The 16,015-nt window shown below is 38.9% G+C and overlaps 1 long non-coding RNA gene across 3 annotated transcripts in view; it reads left to right on the top strand.

The window, feature by feature from the left end:
• Positions 1-16,015, top strand: part of LOC307185304 — a 269,333-nt gene that overhangs the window by 226,794 nt on the left and 26,524 nt on the right. The window contains exon 6 of one of the 3 annotated variants that reach the window (XR_013827952.1): positions 65-635. The exons of the other annotated variants lie outside the window; for them this stretch is intronic. This is a non-coding gene — a long non-coding RNA (uncharacterized lncRNA). Of the gene's footprint in view, positions 1-64; positions 636-16,015 lie in introns of those variants that run through there. 3 annotated transcript variants of the gene reach the window in all.

Genomic DNA, 16,015 nt, shown 5'->3' with positions numbered 1-16,015 from the left:
TGTTTCCATATCTCTTCCCTCTTGCGTCTCCCTCCCTCCCACCCTCCCTATCCCACCCCTCCAGGCGGTCACAAAGCAAGGAGCCGATATCCCAGTGCCATGCCGCTGCTTCCCACTTCTGACACTGAGACTTATCCAAATATGGCAGTTGGTTTCCTGGGAAAAGGTGAATTCCAGGGAATGATGTCTTCATTGCTGTCTGCAACTACTTCAATCTTAAATTTTCTCCTGGTTAGTGTCAACTACTCAGCTAAGGCAGCCAAATTCTCTCGTAAAATAATCACATCGATATCAAATAAAAGCTAATAAACTACTTTAAAGATAAAAAAGCTATGATTGTTTTAAAAAGAAAGTTATAAGACTCATAAGGTTTACATTTTCTAAGTTTTTTGACATTGAACATTCTTAGTTTGTTTTCTTGACTAACATTCAAGAAAATGGAAAATCTGGAAATAACTTTCAGTTTTTAACTTCCTAAAAATGGTTAATTTGAGTTAAGTATAGAATTCTCCATTAAAGTTGCTTGTTAGCTCATTAATTTATTTCATTGTATCTTTAAACTTAATTTTAAGAACAGTATATCATGAGTTTCTCTAGTGTATGCAGCTGTGTTAAAGGCAAACATCCCTCCCCCACACTTAACGGAAATGTCACGTGCCAATGACATTTCTCAACACAGTTGTTTTAGTTCTATTAAAAATTAATTGTAACTAAAACAGAGGTTCTAGGCCTCCAGGCTTGTTGGGTCAGAAAATGAGTAATGATCTGTAGTAGGGAAGGCTTGTCCACAGAATCTTTTGCTCTGTCTCTTAACACTCCTATGTGCTCAGGAAAAAGATCTTAACAGCTAAGACAAAGGCAGAATTGTAGGAAGGGCCCTGAAAGGGAATTAAATGGTAGTATTAAAGCACATTAATTTGAAAGAATACAGTATGGGCAGAGAAGGAGCTTCTCCTGGGGTGAGATGCGAGGGAAATGGTTGTGGGAATGAACTTGAATGAAACATTAAACTTCCCGCAGTGGTTTTGAAAACAAGTGACAAAGGTGAACTTTGAATCTACTTGATAGATGTCTCTCCAAGGTAGTTTATATGAAGTTCTATCTAGTCAAAGGGAGGTGATTTTGGAAAATCCATATTTAATTGCATTGTGGGAATTACATTTAAAGTTTGCCATTTATCTGTTAGAGTGTTCTGAGACTGTACCTCAATATATCTGAAGGTTTATTGGCTGACTGCCAGGACATAATGACTGTGATAAAATTGTCAGAAATTGGTTTTGTGTAGCTTTAGAGAGGGGGGCAGTAGAACTTATATTTGATATGATCTTTTTGTTGTTGGTTTGATGAGCTTCTTTGCCACTTTGCTTCATACTGCCTGTGTTTTGGAAGAGGACATTGGGGACAGCAAACAAATGCAAATGTTTCAGGCTGACGTGTTATTCTATTTAATGAGTTTTAAAGACTGTGTCATGGATGAAGCCATCATGTTTGTGGAGAGTGTATTGTGAAGTTAAATATTTTCCCAGTGTCCTCTGGCAAGAAGCTCTAAGGCTATGGGAGAGAGTTCGTGAGAGAAGAAACTGAGATCTTATTAGAAATTGGCAAAGAGCTCAAAGAGAGATGGCCCCATAGGAGTCAGTGTTACAGAGTATATCCTCAACATCAGCAACAGAGACACCTAATATTAAAATATACTAACTTATGTGACACCTTCTATTGGACATTTAATTTGCATCCCAAGTCCATAAGATAAAGTTTCTAACTCATTGTATTTATTTTCTAACTATAATTGAAACCCACTCTAAAATTTTTGTACTTTATTTCTTGGCAGAATATTTTCTATTTTAAAAACCCTTATACTTAAGACTAGATCTCATTCTTTCTCCCATATGCCATGAATTTATTTAATCTTCAAGATTATTTAGATTATTACTTAGGTTTCTTGGCATTTCTGCACATTTCTTTACACTACAGCTGCTCAGTGTGAAGTCTGAGTCAGGGTCACGCTGCTCTACAGGGCACAGAATGTCTAAATGTCAGCTTTTTTCCAGGTTCAGATTGGGTGGGAAAGTAAAGCCACACATTTCTCTAGCATCCATCAGTTGATGCTAGTCAAATTTGTTAAGCTGGGAAATATGTTTCCCAGAAACTCCTCGCCTATGTGGGTTCAGGTTAGAAATTTGAGTGAGATCTAGAAAGCAGACATGAAGCAGATCTCTTTTCAGTCAGATGTCTTCAAGGACAGATTTAGAGATTCCCATCAGGCCCAGTTTATCCTCTCTGTCCTCTGTTGTGTGTTCAGATCTTCCCTACTTCAGGTCCTACTGACCAACAGTGGCTTCAGGACAACTACCAGATGCACTTGACCATGACCCCACAGAGATGGTAGCTGTAGAAGAGCTTTCTATAGACCTAGCCACAAGCTCTCACTGAGGGGACTCTCTTTAGCAGCTGGATAGACTTGGCTTCTAGAGTTACTGATTGGCAACTCCCACCTTTATCCTCCAACTCTACATTCCAGACCTTCATTTCCCAACTCCTCCCACAATTGACTGAGATATAATAACTATAATAAGTTTTCCATGACACTCATTGCATCTCTGCTACCTCCACTGATGAACTGTAAACAATAAAATGGGGATTGGCCCATCTTCATTTTTTGAAAAATTGGCTCTCACTGTCACAACTCTTTTCTCATTCTCTTCTCTGTTTCTTTGGTATTTAGATTAGTCTTTGTGATGCCTCTTATACAAACTTTTCTGAGAGTTAACTACATAATACTAAAAGAACAGCAATAATAACAACAACAAAAAAAAACTTTAATGAAGTTTATGCCTATTATGTGATGATTAAAATTTTCTTTACAGAAAGGTTTAAGGTCAGAGTTCTATTGATTGATCCATATGATACTTTGACTAGTATGAACCAGTTACTGAGAGAGAAAATAGTGACTGAGACAGACATAATCATTACTCTCATGAAATTTAAATTCTAGTGATTGATTACTGGTAATTAAATAGTCAATAAAATGCCATGTAAAATGTGTAACTACAGTGAATTTAAAGAAGAAGAGTAGCATCCCAGACCAGCGGAAGGATGGGTCAAAAATATTTCCTGAAAAAAGTGAGTTCTAGCTTGGAATACATATATTCCAGGGAAAAGAAACAGAATATACAGCAGCCGAAGGTAAGAAGGAAAAGGTGAGTTCCTTAGAGGAACTGAATGTGTTTAGTATGCTGAGAGCACTGTCTGAGTGGTAAATAGTAACTAAACAGGAAAATGGAGAGTTAAGCAGGGATGTTTCAAGCTGTATTATTCTAATGGGGACTGATTATAGGACATTAATCAAAGAAATCATATAATTGTATTTTCTTGTAGAAATATCACTGTCTGCAGCATGAAAAATTAGTTAGAATAAAGGGTGGATTAACTAGGGATGAGAATAAAGACAAAGCAATCAGTTAGGGAACTACAACAATAATCCTGTGGATGGTAGCCCCAAACTAATAGATATTCAGAATAGAGAATGTCTAGGACTTTATGATTCATTGAATGTAGGGGAAAGTAGAAATGAATGATGACTTCCAGCTTCCTTACCTGGGCAAATGGAGAGATGGTGGTACCATCCACTGTGGTAAGAAATATATGAGGTCATAACATTTGCAAGGGAGGTAGAAAGGTAATGTGTACAGCTTTTTATGTCTCAGGCTTGAGGTGCCTATGGAATACCCAAGTGACATTATCTTCAAGACATAGGCATAAGAAGAGATCTTGGTAGTAGATACAGATTTTGGATTTGTGATGGACGCTTCCTTTTTTTTTTTTGGCCCACCTGAAACCTATTCTCTCTGGCAATGGAATCTCCATTTCTTTCTGTGAAATCACCACTACTCCAATCTTAATCCATATAATTCAAATAGACTGATAGCATTCACAGGCTTCAAGGGTGAAGACATGACCCACACCTGGGTTATTATAGTCGTAATGACTGGTTCTGGAATGGGCACAGGGCTTAACTGATCCAACGAAAATCAGTGTAGAACTTCTAATAAAACACTGGCATTATTTATTTATTTGCTTATTGTAAGTGACATGATATCAGAGAGTGTTGTTTATTTAGTTCACTTTTCTATCCCTAATCCTCAAATAGTGCTTGGCTTACAATAATTTTTCAATAAAAAATTGTTAAATGAATGAATACATTGAGCACCTTAATAACAACTATGCCTAGATTTTTCAGTTGTGTGAGTCAATAAAGACCCTTTTTTTGAAATTCACTTGGTTTAATTTAAGTTTCTGCCACTGGCTTCTAAACAAAGCCTGATCAAATGAGGAGTTTTTTTTTTTAATTTTTTTACATCTTTATTGGAGTATAATTGCTTTACAATGGTGTGTTAGTTTCTGCTTTATAACAAAGTGAATCAGTTATACATATACATATGGTTCCCATATCTCTTCCCTCTTTCGTCTCCCTCCTTCCCACCCTCCCCATCCCACCCCTCCAGGCGGCCACAAAGCACCGAGCTGATCTCCTTGTGCTATGCGGCTGCTTCCCACTAGCTATCTACCTTACGTTTGATAGTGTATATATGTCCATGCCTCTCTCTCGCTTTATCACAGCTTACCTTTCCCCCTCCCCATATCCTTAAGTCCATTCTCTAGTAGGTCTGTGTCTTTATTCCTGTCTTACCCCTAGGTTCTTCATGACATTTTTTTTCTTAAATTCCATATATATGTATTAGCATACAGTATTTGTCTTTCTCTTTCTGATTTACTTCACTCTGTATGACAGACTCTAGGTCTATCCACCTCATTACAAATAGCTCAATTTCGTTTCTTTTTATGGCTGAGTAATATTCCATTGTATATATGTGCCACATCTTCTTTATCCGTTCATCCAATGATGGACACTTAGGTTGTTTCCATCTCCAGGCTATTGTAAATAGTGCTGCAGCCAACATTGTAATACATGACTCTTTTAGAATTATGGTTTTCTCAGGGTATATGCCCAGTAGTGGGATTGCTGGGTCATATGGTAGTTCTATTTGTAGTTTTTTAAGGAACCTCCATACTGTTCTCCACAGTGGCTGTATCAATTTACATTCCCACCAACAGTGCAAGAGTGTTCCCTTTTCTCCACACCCTCTCCAGCATTTATTGTTTGTAGATTTTTTGATGATGGCCATTCTGACTGGTGTAAGATGATATCTCATTGTAGTTTTGATTTGCATCGCAAATGAGGAGTTATTATCAAGTACAGCAGTCCCCAACCTTGTTGGCACGAGGGACTGGTCTCGTGGAAGGCAGTTTTTCCACTGGGGTGGGGGGTGGTGGTGTTCAGGCCCTAACGCGAGAGGGGCGGGGTGGGGGGAGATGGTTCAGGCGGTAATGCGAGTGGTGGGGAGCCATGGGGAGCGGCAGATGAAGCTTTGCTTGCTCGCTGCCACTCACCTCCTGCTGTGCGGCCCGGTTCCTAACAGGCCATGGACTGGTACCGGTCCACGACCTGGGGGTTGGGACCCCTGATCAAGTAGATGGAATCTAAAGTTAAACAACAGAACAGTCTATCCGTGGGAGAGTCTGCAGACTATGAAGGAGAGAGGATCCAGGTCCCTGAAAAACATCAAATTTTCCAGGCAAAAGGATATCAGAATGGGAGCCTGGATAGGAGATCAGTATTATAGAAGGCAAAGAGAACAGAAGATTTCAAGACAGAGGGCATGAAAAACAGTGTTGTATTTTATTTGACCTTTTGATAAAATCTAAGGAAAAGCTGACTAAACTTTCATCTTGCACCTACTTGCTTAGTGTGTGTTTTTTTTTTTTTTTTCCCTTTGTGAGTATTGTTTCAGGGCTCCTTCTCTCTAATATAAAATTAATTTTATAATTTGTTTTCTAATTGCCTGCATCCTTTTCACACTGGGATTGAACCCCTCCAAGGAACTTCTGTGCTTTGCATCATTTTCTTATAGACAATCCATTTAGATTGGAACGCCAGTGGAATGGTACAATTACAGAGACTAGAATCACTTCACCATAACCTAGCTCGCACTTTTTTTCATGTAGTTTTGGAGCCTGATCCATGAACAAAACTCATCCGCCTCAGTCACTTACAATGACTTTGGAAAGAGTTTCTTCTTTTAGTAATTTAGAAACCATAGGGACCATGTAAGGACTCTGTAGATGAATACCACAAATTAAAAGAAAGAGGAAAACAGTGCAAAAACCACTTCATAATGCAAAGTGTTAGCTTTTAAAGATAAGCAGCTGGAATTTCCGTATCAGGCAATCAGAGCAAAACCCCTATGTATTAGTGCACTAATCCTTTCTAAAGATTTTTAAAAAGTGTTTTACAATGGGTTGTGCACGTTCTCTCCCTCTGTCTGAGAGCCTTCAGGTGCCTAATTTCTAATAAAGATGACCGTGGCTCACTCTTCCTCATACTCAAGGGAATAGTTCTGCTGAATAAAATTTCTCAGCTTATTCATCATTTCTCCTTGAGGACTCTGATATGAAGGCTGCATATGAAATTATTCTATCTTTCCAAGTGAAAAATTTTATGTTCCTTTATGTTCCCCAAAGATAGCATTAGGCTTTGAGAAGGACTCCTTCAAAACCCGAGTCCACTGCAGTCACAGTTCAGACTTGAAACTAGGGTCCCGGCCACTACTTCTCCAGAGATGACCACCAGAGTTCCTTCCACTCATTTAGAGATGAAACCTGTCAGTAGGAAGGAAAAACGTGTCCCCATGGCCTATTTCCACCCTGAGTCTTTTTAAAATAGAACAAAGACTCCCAGTTGGACCAAAGTTGAGGTCCTTTAATTATGTGCTGGGAACTCGAGTTCCCTGGGAATAGTGCCAAGACCACCAGACTCATTGAACTCACAACTTTTTATCATCACATTATCAGAATGGATTACACTCCCTCTGGTCAATATTAGATTCTCACCAATGTGAGTCAGGTGAAAGGTTACCAACTTAAAAATTATTTTGTGTTTTTGGATTTTTTTTTTTCTTGGTCTCCTTCTGACCCCTCCCCATTGTCCAGGTAATTAACTTGTGTTTATCACTTCTTTATACAAGTTTATGTGTCACCATATACTGGATTGCAGGCTACTGGTTGACAAATGTCTGTTTGTCTCTATATGGTTATAATAATTTTTTTAAACATCTTTATTGGAGTGTAATTACTTTACAGTGTTGTGTTAGTTTCTGCTGTATAACAGAGTGAATCAGCTATATGCATATGTGTATCCCCATATCCCCTCCCTCTTACGTCTCCCTCCCACCCTGCTTATCATGGTATACCTCTTCATCTCTTTGTATCATCTTTAATTACTTTCATCAGTGTCTTATAGTTTTCTGCATACAGGTCTTTTGTCTCCTTAGGTAGCTTTATTCCTAGGTATTTTATTCTTTCTGTTGCAATGGTAAATGGGAGTGTTTTCTTAATTGCTCTTTCAGATTTTTCATCATTACTGTATAGAAATGCAAGAGATTTCTGTGCATTAATATTGTATCCTGCTACTCTACCAAATTCATTGATTAGCTCTACTAGTTTTCTGGTAGCATCTTTAGGATTCTCTATGTATAGAATTATGTCATCTGCAAACGGTGACAGTTTTACTTCTTTTCTGATTTGGGTTCCTTTTATTTCTCTGATTGCTGTGGCTAGAACTTGCAAAACTATGTTGAATATTAGTGGTGAGAGTGAGCAACCTTGTCTTGTTCGTAATCTTAGTGGAAATAGTTTCAGCTTTTCACCATTGAGAACAATGTTGGCTGTGGGTTTGTCCTATATGGCCTTAATTATGTTGAGGTAGGTTCCCTCTATGCCTACTTTCTGGAAAGTTTTTATCATAAATCGGTGTTGAATTGTGTCAAAAGCTTTTTCTGCATCTATTGCAATTATTATATGTTTTTTTAACATCTTTATTGGACTGTAATTGCTTTACCATGGTGTGTTAGTTTCTGCTGTATAACAAAGTGAATCAGCTATACATATATCCCCATATCTCCTCCCTCTTGCGTCTCCCTCCCACCCTTCTAGGTGGACACAAAGCATGAAGCTGATCTCCCTGTGCTATGTGGCTGCATCCCACTAGCTATCTGTTTTACATTAGGTAGTGTATATATGTCCATGCCACTCTCTCACTTCATCCCAGCTTACCCTTCCCCCTCCCCATGTCCTCAAGTCCATTATCTATGTCTGCATCTCTTTGTTCCTGTCCTGCCCCTAGGTTCTTCAGAACTTTTTTTTTTTTAGATTCCATATATATGCATTAGCACATAGTATTTGTCTTTCTCTTTCTGACTTACTTCACTCTGTATGATAGTCTCTAGGTCCATCCACCTCACTACAAATAACTCAATTTCATTTCTTTTTATCACTGAGTAATATTCCATTGTATATATGTGCTACATCTTCTTTATCCATTCATCCGATGATGGGCACTTAGGTTGTTTCCATCTCCAGGCTATTGTAAATAGTGCTGCAGCAAACATTGTAATACATGACTCCTTTTGAATTATGGTTTTCTCAGGGTATATGCCCAGTAGTGGGATTGCTGGGTCATATGGTAGTTCTATTTGTAGTTTTTTAAGGAACCTCCATACTGTTCTCCACAGTGGCTGTATCAATTTACATTCCCACCAACAGTGCAAGAGTGTTCCCTTTTCTCCGCACCCTCTCCAGCATTTATTGTTTCTAGATTTTTTGATGATGGCCATTCTGACTGGTGTGAGGTGACACCTCACTGTAGTTTTGATTTGCATTTCTTTAATGATTAGTGATGTTTAGCAACCTTTCATGTATTTGTTGGCAATCTGTATGTCTTCTTTGGAGAAATGTCTATTTAGGTCTTCGGCCCATTTTTGGATTGGGTTGTTTTTTTGGTATTGAGCTGCATGAGCTGCTTATATGTTTTGGAAATTAATCCTTTGTCCGTTGCTTCGTCAGCAAATGCTTTCTCCCATTCTGAGGGTTGTCTTTTAGTCTTGTTTATGGTTTCCTTTGCTGTGCAAAAGCTTTTAAGTTTCATTAGGTCCCATTTGTTTATTTGTGTTTTTATTTCCATTTCTCTAGGAGGTGGGTCAAAAGGATCTTGCTGTGATTTGTGTCATGGAGTGTTCTGCCTATGTTCTCCTCTAAGAGTTTTATAGTCTCTGGCCTTATATTTAGGCCTGTAATCCATTTTCAATTAATTTTTGTGTATGGTGTTAGGGAGTGTTCTAATTTCATTTTTTTACATGTAGCTGTCCAGTTTTCCCAACACCACTTATTGAAGAGGCTGTCTTTTCTCCACTGTATGTTCTTGCCTCCTTTGTGGTAAATTAGGTGCCCATATGTGCGTGGGTTTATCTCTGGGCATTCTATCCTGTTCCATTGATCTATATTTCTGTTTTTGTGCCAGTACCATACTGTCTGGATTATGGTAGGTTTCTAGTATAGTCTGAAGTCAGGAAGCCTGATTCTTCCAGCTCCATTTTTCTTTCTCCAGGTTGCTTTAGATATTTGGGGTCTTTTGTGTTTCCATACAAATTGTGAACTTTTTTGTTCTAGTTATGTGAAAAATACCATTGGTAATTTGATAGGGATTGCCTTGAATCTATAGATTGCTTTGGATAATATAGTCATTTTCACAATGTTGTTTCTTCCAATCCATGAACATGGTATTTCTCTCCATCTGTTTGTATCATCTTTAATTTATTTTTTCAGTGTCTTATAGTTTTCTGCATACAGGTCTTTTGTCTCCTTAGGTAGGTTTATTTCTAGGTATTCTTTTTGTTGCAATGATGAATGGGAGTGTTTCCTTAATTTCTCTTTCAGATTTTTCATCATTAGTGTATAGGAATGCAAGAGATTTCTGTGCATTAATTTTGTATCCTGCTACTGTAGCAAATTCATTGATTAGCTCTAGTGGTCTTCTGGTAGCATCTTTAGGATTCTCTATGTATAGTATCATGTCATCTTCAAACAGTGACAGTTTTACATCTTCTTTTCCAATTTGGATTCCTTTTATTTCTTTTTCTTCTTTGATTGCTCTGGCTAAAACTTCCCAAACTATGTTGAATAATAGTGGTGAGAGTGGGCAACCTTGCCTTTTTCCTGATCTTAGGAAAAATGGTATCAGTTTTTCACCATTGAGAACGATGTTGGCTGTGGGTTTGTCATATATGACCTTTATTATGTTGAGGTAAGTTCCCTCTATGCCTACTTTCTGGAGGGTTTTTACCATAAATGGGTGTTGAATTTTGTCGAAAACTGTGTCTGCATCATTGAGATGATCATATGGTTTTTCTCTTTCAATTTGTTAATATGGTGTGTCACATTCATTGATTTGCATATGTTGAAGAATCCTTGCAATCCTGGGATAAATCCCACTTGATTATGGTATATGACCCTTTTAATGTGCTGTTGGATTCTGTTTGCTAGTATTTTCCTGAGGATTTTTGCAGCTATGTTCATCAGTGTTATTGGCCTGTAGTTTTCTTTTTCTGTGGCATCTTTGTCCAGTTTTGTTATCAGGGTTATGGTGGCCATAGAATGAGTTTGGGAGTGTCCCTCCCTCTGCTATATTTTGGAAGAGTTTGAGAAGGATAGGGGTTAGCTCTTCTCTAGATGTTCTATAGAATTCGCCTGTGAAGCCATCTGGTCCTATGCTTTTGTTTGTTGGAAGATTTTTAATCACAGTTTCAATTTCAGTGCTTGTGATTGGTCTGTTTATATTCTCTATTTCTTCCTCATTCAGTCTCGGAAGGTTGTGCTTTTCTAAGAATTTGTCCATTTCTTCCAGGTTGTTCATTTTACTGCATATAGTTGATTGTAGTAGTCTCTCATGATCCTTTGGATTTCTGCAGTTTCAGTTGTTACTTCTTTTTCATTTCTAATTCTGTTGATTTGAGGCTTCTCTCTTTTTTTCTTGATAAGTCTGGCTAATGGTTTATCAATTTTGTTTATCTTCTCAAAGAACCAGCTTTTAGTTTTATTGATCTTTGCAATTGTTTCCTTCATTTTTTCTTCATTTATTTCTGATCTGATGTGATCTTTATGTTTTCTTTCCTTCTGCTAACTTTAGGGTTTTTTTGTTCTTCTTTCTCTAATTGCTTTAGGTGTAAGTTTAGGTTGTTTATTTGAGATGTTTCTTGTTTCTTGAGGTAGGATTTTATTGCTATAAACGTCCCTCTTAAAACTGCTTTTAATGCATCCCATAGGTTTTGGGTCATCGTGTTTTCACCGTCATTTGTTTCTAGGTATTTTTTGATTTCCTCTTTGATTTCTTCAGTGATCTCTTGGTTATTTAGTAGTGTATTGTTAGGCCTCCATGTGTTTGTATTTTATACAGTTTTTTTTCCTGTAATTTATATCTAGTCTCATAGCGTTGTGGTTGGAAAAGATACTTCATACGATTTCAATTTTCTTAAATTTACCAAGGTTGATTTGTGACCCAAGATATGATCTATCCTGGAGAATGTTCCATGAGCACTTGAGAAAAAAGTGTATTCTGTTGTTTTTGGATGGAATGTCCTATAAATATTAATTAAGTCCATCTTGTTTAATGTGTCATTTAAAGCCTGTGATTTCTTATTTATTTTCATTTTGGATGATCTATCTCTTCGTGAAAGTGGGGTGTTAATTTCCCCTACTATGATTGTGTTACTGTCAATTTCACCTTTTATGGCTGTTAACATTTGCCTTATGTATTGAGGTGCTCCTATGTTGAGTGCATAAATATTTACAATTTTTATATCTTCTTCTTGGATTGACCCTTTGGTCATTATGTAGTGTTCTTCTTTGTCTCTTGTAATAGTCTTTATTTTATAGTGTATTTTATCTGATATGAGAATTGCTACTTCAGCTTTCTTTTGATTTCCATTTGCATGGAATATCTTTTTCCATCCCCTCACTTTCAGTCTGTATGTGTCCCTAGGTCTGAAGTAGGTCTCTTGTAGGCAACATATATACAGGTCTTGTTTTTGTATCCACTCTGCCAGTCAGTGTCTTTTGGTTGGAGCATTTAATCCATTTACATTTAAGGTAATTATTGATATGTATGTTCCTATTACCATTTTCTTAATTGTTTTGGGTTTGTTATTGTAGGTCTTTTCTTTCTCTTGTGTTTCCTGCCTAGAGAAGTTCCTTTAGCATTTGTTGTAAAGCTGGTTTGGTGGTGCTGAATTCTCTTAACTTTTGCTTGTCTGTAAAGGTTTTAATTTCGCCATCGAATCTGAATGAGATCCTTGCTGGGTAGAGTAATCTTGGTTTTAGGTTTTTCCCTTTCATCACTTTAAATATGTCCTGCCAGTCCCTTCTAGCTTGCAGAGTTTCTGCTGAAAAATCAGCTGTTAACCTTTTGGGGATTCCCTTGTATGTTATTTGTTGCTTTTCCCTTGGTGCTTTTAATATTTTTTCTTTGTATTTAATTTTTGATAGTTTGATTAATATGTGTCTTGACGTGTTTCTCTTTGGGTTATCCTGTATTGTACTCTCTGTGTTTCTTGGACTTGATTGACTATTTCCTTTCCCATGTTTGGGAAGTTTTTGACTATAATCTTTTCAAATATTTTCTCAGACCCTTTCTTTTTCTCTTCTGTTTCTGGGATGTCTATAATTCGAATGTTGATGCTTGTAATGTTGCCCAGAGGTCTCTGAGACTGTCCTCAATTCTTTTCATTCTTTTTTCTTCATTCTGCTCCCTGGCAGTTATTTCCACCATTTTATGTTTTAGCTCACTACCCGTTCTTCTTCCTCAGTTATTCTGTTATTGATTCCTTCTAGAGTATTTTTAATTTCAGTAATTGTGTTGTTCATCACTGTTTGTTTGCTCTTCAGTTCTTCTAGATCCTTGTTAAATGTTTCTTGTGTTTTCTCAATTCTGTTTCCGAGATTTTGGATCATCTTTACTAGCATTACTTTGAATTCTTTTTCAGGTAGGTTGCCTATTTTGTCTTCATGTATTTCGTCTTGTAGGTTTTTACCTTGCTCCTTAGTCTGTAACAAATTTTTTTGTCATTTCCTTTTTTTTTTTTTTTGATGGGTTGTGCTGTATTCCTGTGTTACTAATTGTTAGGACTGAGACTTTCAGCACTGGAGTTTGTAGGCACTTGGATAGAGCTGGGTTTTGGTGCTGAGATGAGGATCTCCGGGAGGCCTCACTCCGACTGATATCCCCTGGGGTCTGAGGTTCTGTGTTAGTCCAGTGGTTCAGACTTAGAGCTCCCACCACAGGAGCTTGGGCCCAACATCTGGCCTGGGAACCAAGATCCTGCAAGCTTTGTGGTGTGGTAAAAAAAAAAAAAGAAGAAAGAAAGAAAAAAAGGAGCAGTACAATATCAAAGGATAAAAAACATAATAGAATTAGAAAGATAAAAAACATATTAGGAAAAATAAAACTATAATTGAAACAACTGCAACAAGGCAAAATAAAACCACAACAGAAAATAGAAAAAAAAAGGGGGGGGGGGCAACAAGCCAAAAGGAGAGATCACTAACAAAGTATAGAGAATAAAGTAAAATTAGAAAAATAAAGATTTATTAGCTCTAATAAATAAAAATTTATTCTAATAAATATTTATTAGATTTATTTATTTTTTTTAATAAAAATATAAAAGAGTCAACAACTGTGAATCAAGGTAAAACAGAACCTCAATCTAAAAGAGGTAAAAAGAAAAGAAGGAAAAAAAAAGCCTTGGCTGTGGGTGTGGAGTTTAGACAGGGGGTGGACCTTAGGCAGGGGTGGGGTTTAGGGTGGGGCGGGACCTATGCGGGTGGGGGTGACGTTTGCCCGTGGGATGGGGCATCTGCTTAGGACCTGCCCCGAAGGGGAGAGGCAGCACTTCGAAAGGAGGGCTTCTGTGGTGTGCACTTCTGGAGTTTGGACATAGGGCCCTGGGTGAGGGTGTGTGGGTGGGCCTTAGGCCCAGCTCATTGGAGGGGGTCTCTGAGTATAGAGGTAGGGCCCCGGGTGTGGGTGTAGTGGCAGGGCTTGGGTTTTGTGTGGCAGGAGGGAGACTCCGAGGGCAGAGAATGACGCCGGGGAACCCAACAAGCTCCCTGGTGCCTAAGTGGACAGGGAAGGCACTGGCCCCGTTCCCTTTTGTTCCTTCACACCCCTCCCTCACCGTCTCCCTTAGGGTCTCCCCTGTCCCCGCTGGACCTCTAACCGTGCGTGGGTCCCTCTGGGTGTAGGAACTCCTCCCCTCCCCCAGCCACCCCTCAGGGGTGCCCTCCAGGAGGTCCAGCCTTTACTTTGACTCCTCCCCTTCCCTCCCTCCCACTTCCTCAGGACCTGCACGGCTGGAGGATCCTCGGTGGGCAGAGGATCAGGCCCGGGATCTCAGCAGGTTCCTGGGGGCCCGAGTGGGCAGGGGAAACCTGGCCACGCTCCCTTTTGATCCTTTTCCCTCCCACTGGTTCCCCAATTTCCCGCTTCGGGCATGGGATCCCTTCCGCCCCCCTCCCCCCACAGCTGCCCCTCGGGGGCGCTGGTCCTGTTCCACCTCTGCTTCTCCTCCCCCTTCACTCCCCCAACGCCCCATGCCCTACCCCCTCGCTGGGGGTTCCTTCCGTTCCCTTAGGTGTCCGTGGTCCCCCACGGTGCCTGGTAGGTGCCCTAGTTGTGAGGAGACGCGAGTTCCATGTCCTCCTAGTGTGCCATCTTGTCTCCACCCCCCTTGGTTATAATTATTTAAGTTGAAAAATTGTAAGACTTATTTAAGAAGGGTTAGTTTATAGGGAAACTTTACAAATAAGAATAAAAAGTAACTTTAAAACCTAACTCTCGTGCTGCATTTTTATAAGGAAAAATTTCTGACTTCTCCTTTGGGTCTTGCCTTTTTGAAAAATTAAAACTTAACACAGTGGCTTCGTTACCTTGACTAGTTATGTCAATGGAGAATAGCTATTCAGGATGGGAAAGTAAAATCACATTGAAGGACATACTCAGTTCAGTATACAGCACCTATGCCTGCACCAGTAATGATATATCCCAAAATATTTTTGCAGCATATGTTATCAAATTATTCTTCAGTGTCACATGAATTACCCCTTCTCTCTAAAAATGCACTTTCCCCCCCAAAAAAATGAGCATGGGAAATAGTCATCCTTCACTGGCATGGGTTTTGACAAGAATTTTCATTATTATAGTCAAAAAATATTTGTTGAGAACCTGTTCTGAGCTGGAAATACAGATGGAAAACTAATTATGTTTTTATTTTAACTGAATGATACTAAGCTAAACCCTGCTGGTAGATTGAGGGGCACAGAGAAGACATAGTGGGGGATGTACTGAAGCTCTCAGATTCCAAGGTCTGAATAAATTCAGAATATTCAAGCTTTAACAGTACCACCTAAAGCAGCTACCCAAAATGCCTAATTCAACTCACAGCAACAAAAATTTATTAATTCTTCAAAAGAAAAAGTGAATGTTTTTTTGCCTGATGTTCATAAAGTTTCACAGTGGGTTTTTTGTTCGTTTTGTTCTGTTTTGATTTGTTTTATAGGTCAAGGAATGTGTTTGGGATTTTTCAGACAGAGTGGCAGTTCTCCAGTCTTTAATTCTCTGTTTTGAAATAAGAAAATTGCCTCCATATTACTATCAAACACGGAGCAAGATCATCTCTGTGTTGATAGAAATAGTTACTCAGCAAAGGTCACACCTGCCTGAAACCACTGTGCAGGTATCTGAAAGGGCACTCACTCGGGGCTGAGGAAGCCCCAGCCATCCTCCCATTAGCCAGATCATCAGCCTGCTCTCAGAGGGAGCTTTCTTCCTTGAAGAAACAGGCCTAATGTTTTCTAGTTGGAACACTTCACAGAGAGCCAGGGCTTCTGGCTTCTATTCCCAGCTGCACCATCAGATCATGGAGTGACACGTCTCTGTGTGATGTGGAGATGATTACCCTTGTGCAGGGAAGGGTTAGGATTCATGGTAAATGTTTACTGTGAGCATCTTGCCTGAAAGGTGTTGCATGCTCTTTGAGAGAGGAAGGTTACTGCATGATGTCATTGCTTC

The sequence above is a fragment of the Stenella coeruleoalba genome (assembly GCF_951394435.1).
Source record: "Stenella coeruleoalba genome assembly, chromosome: 4".
Taxonomy (NCBI): domain Eukaryota; kingdom Metazoa; phylum Chordata; class Mammalia; order Artiodactyla; family Delphinidae; genus Stenella; species Stenella coeruleoalba.
Note: the sequence above shows the minus strand (reverse complement) of the source record. Positions and strands in the feature narration are given on the sequence as shown.